Raw genomic sequence first — 13414 nt, forward strand, 5'->3', positions numbered from 1 at the left:
GTGTGATGGGTTAGAGCCCTGGATTCAGCTCATGCCTCTGGGCACTGTCACTTAGGGAAGATAAGAGCGATGAACAGAGACGCTTATCTTTATAGCTTTTCTGGTTTGATTTATCTGCTTTGTGTGTGTGTGTGTGTGTGTGTGTGTGTGTGTGTGTGTGTGTGTGTGTGCCTACATGCACCTGCCCAGTGTCTGAAGAATGTGCCCTTGTATACATTTAGGCTGCATGACCAGGCCTTACATGTAATCTGGGTTTGCAAAGTATTATGTACTTATGGAGCACTACATAAGGTTTTATTTTATGTGCACTGTTTAAAATGGTGTGTACACTGCATATGTGTGGATAATGTTCTGCTTTGTATGTGGGAACCAGACTTTATTTCACCTGTGTAGTTTGTATATGGATGTTTGTATATATTTACACAGCTGTATCACAGGTCGTATCTGTCTGAGCTACTTGTATTCACATTCCTTTATCATTAGGGGTGGGATTGTTTCATCAGATTGACAAGTGTTTATTGAGCGCTTACTGAGAGCAAGGCATAAGTCTGTATAAATGTGTATGTGTGTGTCTGTGGAATATCTGTGGATGGTATTAGTATCTTTGTACACACCACTGGGCTTTCAAAATATCTATGTATATCTCAATTTCTTGCCTTCCAAAACACTTAAACTTTATACTGCATATCATTGTCAGCTCCTCCCAAGTACTCCTTGGACAAAGCAAGAGATAACTGGCCATCTTTAAGGTATGTATTCCTGCCTAATGTGGTTACATTGGAACAGATAAAATCCATGCATGCCATTAGCCTGTTCATTATTTATTGCAATACAATTTGCTCCCAGGTCCCTGTGATGTCTTACTCTTGGGATTTGTCACTCCTAATAGTACTTAGAAAAATACCTCAAATACTCACTCCTGCTGTCTCCCACCCAGGCAGCAAGGATGGGACACACTCCTACCTGATTTTGAGCCCAGCCATAGGTGTCTCTTTCCTTTTGCTTGGTCTTTTTTGTCTTTCACCCAGATCTCCCAATCCCTCGAAAGACAGAGAAAAGGTTTTCTTTTCCCCAGAGAAACCTGAGGGAGAGCAAGAGAGCTCTTGCTTGAAGGGAATCCGCTCCTATTTTATGGGGTTTGGGAATAATGTTCCTTCACTGAGATAACATCTCAGCAGAACGAAAGAGGCCTCTGCTCTTCCCCCAAAGAGTTGTTTTTTTATTTTTCCTTAAGGGGGATGAGGGGTACATTAAATAAACCTGTTTTTTTAAAAAAGTACCTTTGCATCAAGGAAATGTGTTATTATTGTAATTGTCTAATGCTAATTATACTTATTACTATAATAAGCATTTTGTTGTAACAAATGATGTAATCCTCTTTATTTCTGTCGCCGCCAGAAGTGAGTGGTGTGTCTATAAGGAGAGGGGGGATTGGGGAGTGTTTGGCAGGAGGTGTAGTCTAGGCTCAGTGCAGACAGGAAAGCCCCTGCAGCTGCCTAGGAATAGGAGATGCAGGACAGAGGATAACTGGATCATTTGACAATCCAAACTTGCTGGCCTCTGCAACTTCTTGTTTTAGGGCCTCTCCCAAAAGTAGCCAGTCATTCAGTCAAACCTTTATACATCCAGCAAACATTTTATTTAGTACCTACTGTGTTTCATGTGGTAGAGTCAACTTGAGTGAGATAAAGTAAACCAGATAGGCTCTTGACCTGGAAAGGCTTGCAGTCTAGTAGCTGAGCACTGTTTTCAATGCCTTAGAGGAAGGGTGGTGCTGAGCGGGCCTGAGAGAGCCATGACAACATGTATAGCAGAGGTGAATTATTCCATGCATGGAAACCTACAGAGCTGGGTCTTTGGGGGAGACCACACAGGAATGTGCCACACAGAGAAGGGGAGACATCCCAGGGAGAGGAATTGTATTGTTGGTCTAAAGGCATGGAAACTATTTTAACATTGGTACTAAAAATCATTGAAAATTGCTTGTATTATTAACAGACACTGTTTGAGCAACTATGTGCTAATTCATTTAATTCTCACAACAGTGCTTACACAGGAGTGTTGTCGGGGCAATGAAATAGTAGATGCAGAGGGCTTAGATCGTCCAGGTCTGTTGACACACGGAATCCTAGCTCCTGTGGATGCTGAGGCAGGAGGATCACAAGTTCAAGGATAGCCTGGGCAACTTAGGGAGACTTTATCTCAGAATTAGAAGGTAAAAAGAAGGTTGAGGATATAGAGCCAGCATGTGCCAGAGGACTCTGCATTCAATCCCTAGTACTGAGCCGGGAAAGCTGAGTAACTGATTTGAATATGAATGGCTATTACTATGTTATTTATTTATTTCTACTATTATTACTCTTTATCAGATGAAAAAATATTGGGTAGTGGGCTGACAAAATGGCTCAGCACACGAAGGTGTTTGCCCTCAAAGACTGATAACCTGAGTTTGACCCCTGGTACCTACTTAGTGGAAGGAGAGAAATGATACTCCCAAGATTCCTATAACCTCTACACGGGCTGTGACACGCTGTCACACACATACACACATATACACACACAATAAATAATGAGTAAATGTAAGAAAAGCTCTTTTAAGTTTAGTAACTTGCTCAATTTCACATAAACAGTAAGAAACAGTTTAGCAAGTAGATATTTACAATTGCATGTCAGTGTAACACATGGCTGAGCAGAGCAGGGTCAGGGAAGAACAGGGCTTTCCACAGCCTGAAAACATCCCCAGTAGACTGGTCCTAATGGAAACACCAAACACTAAACCTGGATAATAGAAATTACATTTTCCTCTCCAGCATTCCCTTACTAAACTGATCAAACACTAGGTAACAAAAAAGACATCAGTAAATCAGTCACAGGATGGAGAAACACGTAATTAATATTCTCTGATCAGAGTACAATGAAACGAGGATTAAAAACAACATTTAAAAATACAAAAAGCTGGGTGTCATGGCACATGACTTTAATCCCAGCACTCAGGAAGCAGAGGCAGGGATATCTCTGAGTTTGAGGCTAGCCTGGTCTACACAGTGAGTTCCAGGACAGTTAGGGCTACACAGAGAAACCCTATCTTGAAAAACAAAACAAAATAAACAAACAAACAAATAAAAAAGTTTGAAAATTTTCATCTGGATCTGACATTCTCTTAAACCCTAACAATAGGAATACAATCCAAAATTTTGTAATTTCTAAGATATAATAATGAAAACACTACATTAAAAAAAGAACCAGAAGTTGGTAAGAAACAGAACAGTTCTGAATAGAGACCCAGATTTCAGCCATTTGTTTATCTAATTAGGCTCCAGGTACATGCTGAAGGTGGGTAGTAATTTGTAATGAGATTGCTAAATCATTTGGGGCTAAAATGTAAACAGCCTTGTGAACCATGAGGGGATTTTAACCAGAGGTCAAACAAGATTGGTACTTCAGAAAGGCAGTTCCAGAAAGCTAGGACACCTGGCCAGCTTGCCTATAGGATCTACTTATCCTGAAGGGGATTTGAGGGTCCAGGCTCAGCCAGCTGAGCTGTGCAGCTGCCCTCATGCACTGGCTATGAGACATTAAGGAAGGAGCAATAGAGCAACTTTTGGTTTAATAAGCTCCATGGAGCCAAACCAAATTTCCAGGGTCCCATAACTGGGTGGTGTAAATATAATATACAAGAGGCCTTCGCTCCTTTCTGTGCTAGACACCTCAAACCTCCTCTAGCTTTGGTGGAGGCATTGCCCATCTCTGTCACCTCTATATTTCTAGTGCCAGGCAATAACATACATTAATAAATCCATCACGTGAATGCCAATCACTAGTCCTGGAGTTCACCCTTGTCCCAATGCGCCCCCAACTGAAGATTTCATTAGCAATCAAAGGAGTCATTCCCTGTCTATCAATAATCTTCTCTCCATCCCATCATGTACACAAGAATGTAGGTATGGCCATCCTTCTCTCATATCACGTGAGCTCAGTCATCTTACCATAGAGGAGTACATTTAGCACAATAATAGCAATGTCTATCACATGCTACACACCTACTTTATGCGGGTCCCCGCTCCCAGTACTTCACACATGGTGACTAAGGTCGATGAGAAGATTCCATTGCCACACTCACTTTTCAGGTAAGGAAACTGAGCTATAAAGAAGCCAGAGACCTTGTCCATGGTCACACAACTGTTCAACAGAGAGCCTTAGTCTTTTTACCAGGGCTCTGAAAGCTTCATGAGCTTGCCGGTTACCTGGAGTCTTGTCAAAATGCACATGACCACTTTATGTGGTATCCAACATTCTGCCGTGTGTGTGTGTGTGTGTGTGTGTGTGTGTGTGTGTGTGTGTGTGTGTGTGTGTGTGTGTGTTGCTGGAAATCAAACCCAGGCCCTTGCATTTGCTGGGCGGGCACATTACCACTGATTTTCATGCCATCCTTCAGTTCATTGTTTTCAGTAAGTACACGTGTGCTGCTGCTGTCTGTCTGTCTGTCCACAACACTATGGGCAATATGGCACCATATCATATTTGTCACCTCTTCCTAGCAACCTTTTTCTGACTCCCTTTGTCATGAGCTATGAGAGCAATTTCCTGAATCTGTTTAAAATAGTTCTATTAACCATAGAAGTCACCTTCTTGGGAGACAAAGGGAAACTTCCGACTGGCTAGATGTTTTGACCTGTCTTTGCATAAAGAACTGAGCCCAAGTGAAGAGAATGAAGTTATTGAGTTAGTTGATGGTCACGGGCTGGCTTATTTACAGGTGTTACATCAACTAGGTGATGACCACTAGTGGAAGCTCCTCGCTACCCCTATACCACTGAAGTCAGAAGTCAAATCAGACCTAGGTGTTTACGAGAAAGTGTGCATCCTCAGGGATTCTGCTGTAGTCTATTGATTAGCAGGCTTCTAGAATTTCCAAGCACAGGTGTCCAGAATTCTTTGTCAGCGCCTTTCAAAGGCTGAGCAAATAACAGCATATGGAAAGGCATAGGAGAGGAAAGTTTCATGACAAGAGTAGGTTAATCCATTTATTGGCAAGTATTTTAAGATTCAATCATTTTATTCCAACTCCCAGTCTCAATGTAACTGCCTGAGAAAAGGAGAAGACATTCATTCAATGCTTTCTAATCTCACTGTGTTTCCAGCAAAGTATATTGATGAGACATTGTTCCTTAGATAATTCTGAAGGCAGACATACATGTTGGGAACATTAAAAAAAGGTAAATACAAAAATCCAGACTAACTTTTTTTTTTCAAGTTTTCTACTGACTTGGCAAAAGCTGAGTCACAGCTCTTCTGTCTCAGCCCAGATAGCTGGGAGTTTAGACAGGAAGTGGAACCTCTGGTAAGAGCCCCTGATTCTATTTTAATCAGGCAGCTCTAGGCCCCTTGTTCCAGGGCAAAACAATTACAACCTCGGGGTTCTATTATATACAAATTATAGTTCTCCAACAGCTTGGGTTTTCTCTTGGGAAAACCTTAGGTGGTTCATCTCATGGAGCATTGGCAATTCTGGTCTGGGGTGAGTTAGAGGTATGTGGATAGGGATGATAATCAAGTATTAAGGTTTTTGTTTCTCATTTCTCCATTCCTTCTTGTCCTTGATGCTTCCATACAGCCCAGAACAGCACATCACCTATCTTTAGGCTCTCCCTGTCTTACCCCAGTAAATTTAGAGGAAGAAAAATGGATTTTTTTTTCATTCATTCCATAACCATCTTTTGTTTTGTAACCCTGACAAACTCGACACTCACTATGTGGGTAGCCCTGACTATCCTTGAACTTTTGGCAATCCTCACATTTTAGAAGTATCCATTATAATAACATATTAGGCTAGTTGCTGCAGAGTAAGAGAAATGATCACTGTCTTCAAGACAAAGAGAGAGGCAAAGATCTGGGTGATAAACTTTGAGGCTGAGGAATGCTCAAGATGACAGCGATGTGGCAGCCACAGGAGAAACTTGCACAGCAGATGTCCCTTGTGGAGTTTGGAAGGGGCCAGACTTGCCCTATCCAGCTGATGGGGTCTGCATGCCCTCCGCTTGTACTGTTGATGTATCCTTCATTTGTATTGCATTGGAGGTTTCAGTCAGGGTCAGAGGACCATGGGGATTGAGTCTTGTCCTTCTCACCAAAGGATGACCTACCTAGAGGATCATTTCTTACAACATCTAAGGCTGGTATCTACCCACAGGGGCCTTGAGATAGGACACACTGAATCACTTGGAAGGAGTTCCTTGGGGATCTCTGGGGTGAGTCTCCCAGCCCACATTCTCTCACCCTGCTGTGCTGACTCTGCATAGGTTTCCTGAGTAGGCTGATGGCAAGGAAGGGTTTTGCAAGCCTTTTGGTGAGGGGTGGGGAGTGTGTGTGTGTGTGTGTGTGTGTGTGGGAACCAGAGTAATCATTATTATTATTGTTCTTCCCTGTGACTCAGATTAGTAATACATACTGAGATTTGTGGGGACGGAATACAGGTAGCAAGGAGAAGCCTTTGGTGGATTTTCGTTTCAACTGTCAACTCCCAGCCAGAGGACATGATTTCATTCGCCTAGTTTGGCTTTGTGCTTGTCTTAGATAGGCCTAAGTGGCAGGTGGGTGGGAGAAGATGTTCCTGCTTCCTCTAGCCTGAAGCTTACTCCTAGCCATCCCTGTTGCACTGTTTATCATGTCCTTTATCCCAGCTGCTGGGGATATGGCTAAGCAGCCAGGTTATGTAGATTTCCAGCTCTGATTTTTATCTCAAGCCCTGGAAAAAGAAAACCTCACACCTGACCAAACTCAGTAATAGAAGGTATTTTTTCCCTCTTCCCTCCTTGGTCCCCTGGAGCTTATTTCACTGGAAGGGAACACAGGTTGATGTATTTTTAAATGGCTTTGATTTTATCACCTTGCTTAATGATTTGGCACGTTATTTATTAGATGGGGAGCTTCCCAGAGGGGCCTGGCCCATTAACGTATAAATAATGTGGCAAATAGTTCAATAGAGCTGTAAAAAAAGTGATTTAGAAATAAATTGACCTCTGTTTGTTACATGTAAACGAAGGCCCAGGGTCATAATGTATTTTGTGCCCTTAAGCTGAGATGGTGGGTTGGGGTGGGACAAGCATGGGGTGGTACAGACATGAGGGCGGGGGATGCATGATTCTTTGTGCAACCCCCTTTTCTCTGCTCTGATTGAAGGCGTGGCAGGTGTAATATGGGCTGTGTAGTGTGGGATGTGTAGTTGAGTGAATGGTACCAAGCTGTAGACTAGGTCAGCCATGTGGTTGGTAATTTCTGCAGGACACAATCCCTGTGTGCACTTTTGTCATTGTTGAGAAAGTAACGTTTAGCCCAGAAGACTTGATGGTTTGTTTGGATGGTTCTTGTGTGTGAAGCTGGAGTTATCCTGGGTATATTTAGGTCATCTAATGAGCTTCTTTGATAGCGCTACTGTGTAGTGTGCAGCCCATAATAGGCAATCTGCAAATATTTATTATAAATATGAAAACAGGCCGGAGGTGTGACTGAGTTAGTAAAATGCTTGCCTACCATGCACAAAAAACATGGGTTCCATCCCCAGTCATGCATAAAACCAGGTGTGGTGGCAAGCATCTGTAATATCAGCACTTGGGAGGTGGACACAGGAGGATTAGGAGTTCAAGACCACTATGGCTACATAACAACATAGTGAGTTCAAGGCCAGCATGAGATTTATGAGACATCCTATCGTTAAAAACAAACAAACAAACAAAATGACCAACCAAATAAATAAATAATTATTAAGTACATGTTCACATATATAGCGTGGCTAGTGGAGGGAAAGAATGGTACAGACAATTTAGGAAAATAACGACTATTCTAGCTAACATTTATTGAAAACTTAGTAGGCCCCAAGGCATTTTGCTATATACTTTATATTTGTAACCTAATTAAATATTTCACGTTTTTAGATTTCAGTGTGACACATATTCAGAAGAGTACACACAAGGAATATGTGTGTGCTGTAACAAATAATGTGACAAATAGAAGCATAAATGCCGGAATGATAAAAGTAAATAAAAATATGTTAGGGTACCAGAGCAGCCTGCATCTCTCTCTCCTGATCATGAGATTTTTCTTTTTCCCAAAGATAAGTATCCTGTCCTTTGTGAATACTCTGGCTTTTCCTCATGGTTTTAGTATTATGCATGATCCTGTGTTGCCTATCTTGAGAGTTTTATATAAATTTACTCAAACTGTTCTCTTGTGTCTTCCATTTACTCAATTTCTTGTTATGAGATTCACCCGTGTGTGTATGCAGCCGGGATCTGCTTGTTTTCACTAGAGGGAGGTGTATTTCACTGCAGGGAATCAGGATCCATTACCCTTTCTGCTGGAGGGAGCATCTGCCTGCTTCCTAGTTATTATCACTTGGGAGCCATGCTGACCCAATAGCTGGGGCAGACATCTTAGCACCCTGTGCCCTTGCTTTGTAGGATATGAACATAGTGGTGGAGTATCTACATTATAGACTGTGTAAATATCAAGTTTACTCAGTAGTTGCCTTTCATGTTGTCCTCCAGAGTAGTTGTATGGCTCACTCTGATCAGCACATGTGAGCATCTCTGCAGCGTTCCATACCAACTCTTCTTAGAATCAAAATTTTCTAATTTAACCTTTGTAATGCTATATGATGTTAGAATTATTATTATTCCCATTTTCAGGCGATCACACCAAGACTTAGGGTGTTTAAATTTAAACTACTTCCTCGATATTCTCTACATGATAAACAACAGCAGTAGCACTTGAATTTCATCCTGAGTCTATAAATCCATATTTTAATCTTAATATTCACACCTGTCTTCATAATATGTACTTGATAGATTTGAGATAAATTATCTAACCTTTAAAGCACATGTAAGTTTGTTAAACATTAATTTTGTTGCTGTTGTATATTCAGTGATGTGGTCTCCTTTGAGCTTGCTATCTACTTGTGCATTGGCTGGTGGCTTTATAAGGTAGAGTTGACTGTAGGGCATCCAAAAGATACAGACAACCCTTCTATATACCTCTGTAAAAAGGATCAGAAAACAAGTCCAGGGAACAGGCTCCATGTAGGAGCCAGAAAGTCTTTTTTTTTTTTTTTTTTTTTTTTTTTTCTGGGCCACCTTAATTCCTGCTGCTGTTTTAACTCATTCCCTTTACTTCATTCTTCCAAAAGCAACCCTTAATATATGATCAAAGGCCCCTTTCTGGTTTCAGGGTATCTTGTTGGTTGGGCAGAGTTTCCAATAGAGTCAGGGCTTTAGGGTGTCTTTCATCCCAAGAGCTCAAAGCCTCCCACGGACATTAACCTATTAATCACCAAGCTGCTTTCTGAAGTTGAGAGCTAGTCCGTGGGTGCCTCCCCCGCTTCCCAGGTAGAGAAACTGAGTCCATGACTTGTCCAGAACTGCCCATGGAGTCAGGGTGGAGCCAGCAAGGAATCTAGGTGTCCAGGACTCTATTGCCAGTCATCCAGGGCTCCAGTTTTCTGCACATTCAGCAGAAAAACAAAACAAAACAAAACAAACAAAAACCTCACTGGAGAATTGGGAAAGTTGAGGCTGGTGGTGGTTCAGGATATCATGATCCTGTTTTGATTGCTGAGGAAAATGGCCTTGCCCAAGGAGCTGGGCATTCCTCCTCAAGATCAGGGCCATGTCTGTGCATTTCATGTCTTTCATTCCTAGACTGCACTTTGTGCATCCAAGACCCTTAGTAACCCTTAGTCTGCTGAATGAATGAGTGAATCGATGGCTCAATGGATGCATGACAGGTTGCTTAATTTATTCTTACTAATCCTGGCCTCCTCCTCACTCCCTCCATTTCCTAATACTACTCAAGGCTTTGGAAGGGAGTATGGGAAGAAGAAATTGGGCTTCTCCGGGTAAGATGTGAATCTGGGTGGAGCAGACAGAAGAGACACCTCATCTGGATAGCCTAGAAAGGGAAGAAGGCACAGATGGAAGGCACCCCAGAGACCCACACTTCTCTTGCCTAAGAGAGTCTACAAATGAAACTAAATTTTAAGCTTAAGTAAGGGATTCTGTGAGTTTCTGTTTCTCAAGCAGTAGGATTCGTCTGGGATGAGCATCTTGAACATAGCAGTTATGGCCTTCTCCCTCCACTGTACCAGTGGGGCTCTGGGTCATGTAACCAGATAAAAGGCAAGATCTGTAAGACCTTGGTCTCCAGCTATCCATCATCTTTGTGACATCCTCAGTGGGATCCATGTAGGGGAAGTGGTGAATATGTTTCATCCTGTGTTCTCAGTGGTCACAGAAGCAAAGATGTGGGTTAAGGTAGAGGATTTTCCCTAGGTTATGGTTTCAGCAGAAGATGCCTAACTCAGTACTGGGATGGGCTGGAGAAGGCTCTTGTTAGAATGTGTCTTATGTGGGATTGGTCACGCATATTCCTGCATAGGGCTGTGCACATCTGCCAATGAGCTTAGCTGTTCTATGTGAGTCTTCATAAGTGCATGTAATAGGAGTGGGGAGACCACACTGGTTTGTTCTGGACCCAGTGCAGCTTTTCTCCGTCTTAAGACCTGCCTTTCCCCCACCCCTCGCTTGTTGTCAGTCAGAAGCTTCTGGAGTATATTGAGATTGGGAACATTCGCTCCCAATTTTCCCAGCATGCCTTTGTTTCAGTCACCCATCTGATCCCATCTCTATCCCCACGCAGGCTTCCCGCTGCCTGCGTTTATCTCACTGTTTTATGATGTCATTTAATTAGCTCACACACAGTGGTTTTATGGGACAAACATGGCCTTGTTTGCCTTATAACTGGATTTCATGACTCTGTGGGGACAGGTCAGAAAAATCTCAACCCAGCCATGATTGGAGCTCAGGAATGCTGGGTGGTTGGGAACTTGGGAAGTTTGGGAATGGTCTGGCACAGAGCTAGCTTTCTTTGATAAACTGGGAAAAAGTCACCTATCCTGTGCTGCTTGACACTCACAGCATATAAACAAGCCCCTTGGGGAAACACAGATGGTGACAACCTTAGGGATGAGGGGGACGTCATTTCTCTTGCTTTTCTGATCTTTGTTGCTCATGTGTCTGTCACACTATTTCAGCCCATTGGCAGAGTGGCCACTCATAGGGGACTTAGGAAGCCTCCTGAACCTCCATTGTAGGAGAATGGGATACTTGTGTGTGTATGTGTGTGTGTGTGTGTATTTTTTTTAAGAGACTCATTAAAAAAAAGCTATGGGTTGATGAGATGGCTCAGTGGGTAGATTCTTGGAATCCATGTATGGAAGGAGAGAACGAACTCCTGGGAAGTTCTCTGATTGCCAGACGGTGCTGTGGTACCCATTCCTGTGCACATACACATGCAACAATATTAATTAAATAAAAATAAAATAGGGCTTGTGAGAAAGGTGGAAAGAATCAGATACCTTTGATCAAAGTGTTTGTGGATCATGAGAGACATCTGGGTTATTGAACCAAATAGTATTTATCTAAGTGCTAATAGAGAAATGACAGCTACCATTTATATTTAGGAAGCCAATGTTAAATTAAGAATATGTATGTACATTAAGAACACACATACATAATTGGTTTGTTTGTTTGTTTCCCTCAGCATGTATGTTGCTGTCGTTGTCTTATTAGCAGGCTAGGTCAAGAAGCTCTGGGGAGATGTAAAAGTGAACTGTCCAAAACCATCCTAGAGAATAAATCTTATTGGTCTTTTAGCATCTCCAGTGGAGGACCCTATCTTCTGCTGTGTGACAATCTTTACTTCCACAGCTTTCCCTTTTCTGTTTTCCACAAAGTCACTGGTATCCCTACTATACACGCGCGCACACACACACACACACACATACACACACACACACAAGTTCCTTTTTAATATCCATTTTTTAAAAATTATGTATATGTGTGTGAATGTGTCTGAATTCAGGTTTGTGCACAGGAATGCAGGTAACCCTGGAATCCAGAAGCATTGGATTCCCACAGAGTTACAGGTGGCTGTAAGCTACCTGATATGGGTGCTGAGAGTTGAACTCAGATCCTCTGCAAGAGCTGTGAGTGCTCCTAAGCCCTAAGCCATCTCTCTCACCCCTATAAACGATATCTTGATAAATAAGTGGTTCTTGGCAGGATTTTTTTCTCTTTGCACGTTTGTTTGTTTGAGATAAGATCTCATGTATTTCAGCCTGGCCTTGAACTTGCTATATAGCTAAGGATGATGACTCTGTGTGATCCTTGCACCTCTAATCCAAGTACTAGGATTACACTAGCATACTTTGTCTGTGTGGTACTGGGGGGTGGCTCTAACTCTACCAATGGAGTTACATCCCTAGCCTGTGTGACTCCCCCACCATCCTGCTCAGCTCAGCTTTAGATGACATATTTCTTTGGCTATTCATAAATAGCCCACATGATGAGGGGGTAATTCAGACAGAGGCAAGGGTGGCTCAAGAAACCAGAAGTCACTGCTTTTTTCATCTCCCTCTGTCTTCTGACTCCTCTGCTCCCTCAGGGGCAAGATTGTGAGCTTTGGGCCTCAGGTTTGCCTCCCTCCATTTGTTCTTTTCTCCTATGTCATCATTTTCATCTCTTTGAACTGAACTATAGTCAACACATCTTTGAGGTCTTTCTGAAATTCCTTGACCCAGTTTCTCTAAAATTACAGGAGGAAGGTGTGTCTGAAAGACAGCCCAAAAAGGTGGGGAATGTTGAGCAACCAAGGGAAGGGGGGGTGGTAATGGGAGGTCTATGTGACAGTTACTTTTCATCTCTTGACAGAAACAACTTCAGGGGGATGGATTTGTTTTGGCCCATGATTTCTGTTCGTCATGGAAGGGAAGGCATGGTGGCCAGAATGTGTTTCTGGGACTCCTCACATCATGGTGGCCAACAAGAAGCAGAAGTATACCAGAAGCAGACTCAGGCTATACCCTTCTGCAGAGTATACCTTATTTCCCAAATGTTCCACAAACTCCCAAAACACCACCACCAGCTGGGGCCCAAATGCTCAAACACATGAATCTGTGTGTATGTGTATGTGTGTGGGGGTGGCTTTTCATACTCAAACCATATGTGGGTTTGGGAAGGATATTATCAAGCATAGAGCCTAATAGAGGATTTTAACTTAAATGTTAACCATTACGAAGAAGAAATAATAGAATTGTAATCTCAAATGTGTGAACTTAAACACATTAAATAAATTAATGTGCTATAAAATTGAAATAGGATATTTAAAACTGAGCTGTTTTCCTGCTTCTTCTGGAATGATCTGGAATGGTTTAGCTTTATCTGGAGGCAGATTTAGACTGAAATTCTCATAGGAAAGGAGAAAACTCATCTCTCTGATGCCTGTCTCCCGACTCTTCCTGGTCAGGAAAGACTTAGCCCCAATCCCTCCTGCCACTGCTTGCAGAACCTTACAAGTCTAGTGA

At 42.4% G+C, this 13414-nt stretch overlaps 1 pseudogene; it reads left to right on the forward strand.

The window, feature by feature from the left end:
* The window catches only part of LOC113833628, a 76955-nt pseudogene that overhangs the window by 27465 nt on the left and 36076 nt on the right, over positions 1–13414 (forward strand).

This window comes from Cricetulus griseus, chromosome 2 (genome assembly GCF_003668045.3).
Source record: "Cricetulus griseus strain 17A/GY chromosome 2, alternate assembly CriGri-PICRH-1.0, whole genome shotgun sequence".
NCBI classification, from domain to species: domain Eukaryota; kingdom Metazoa; phylum Chordata; class Mammalia; order Rodentia; family Cricetidae; genus Cricetulus; species Cricetulus griseus.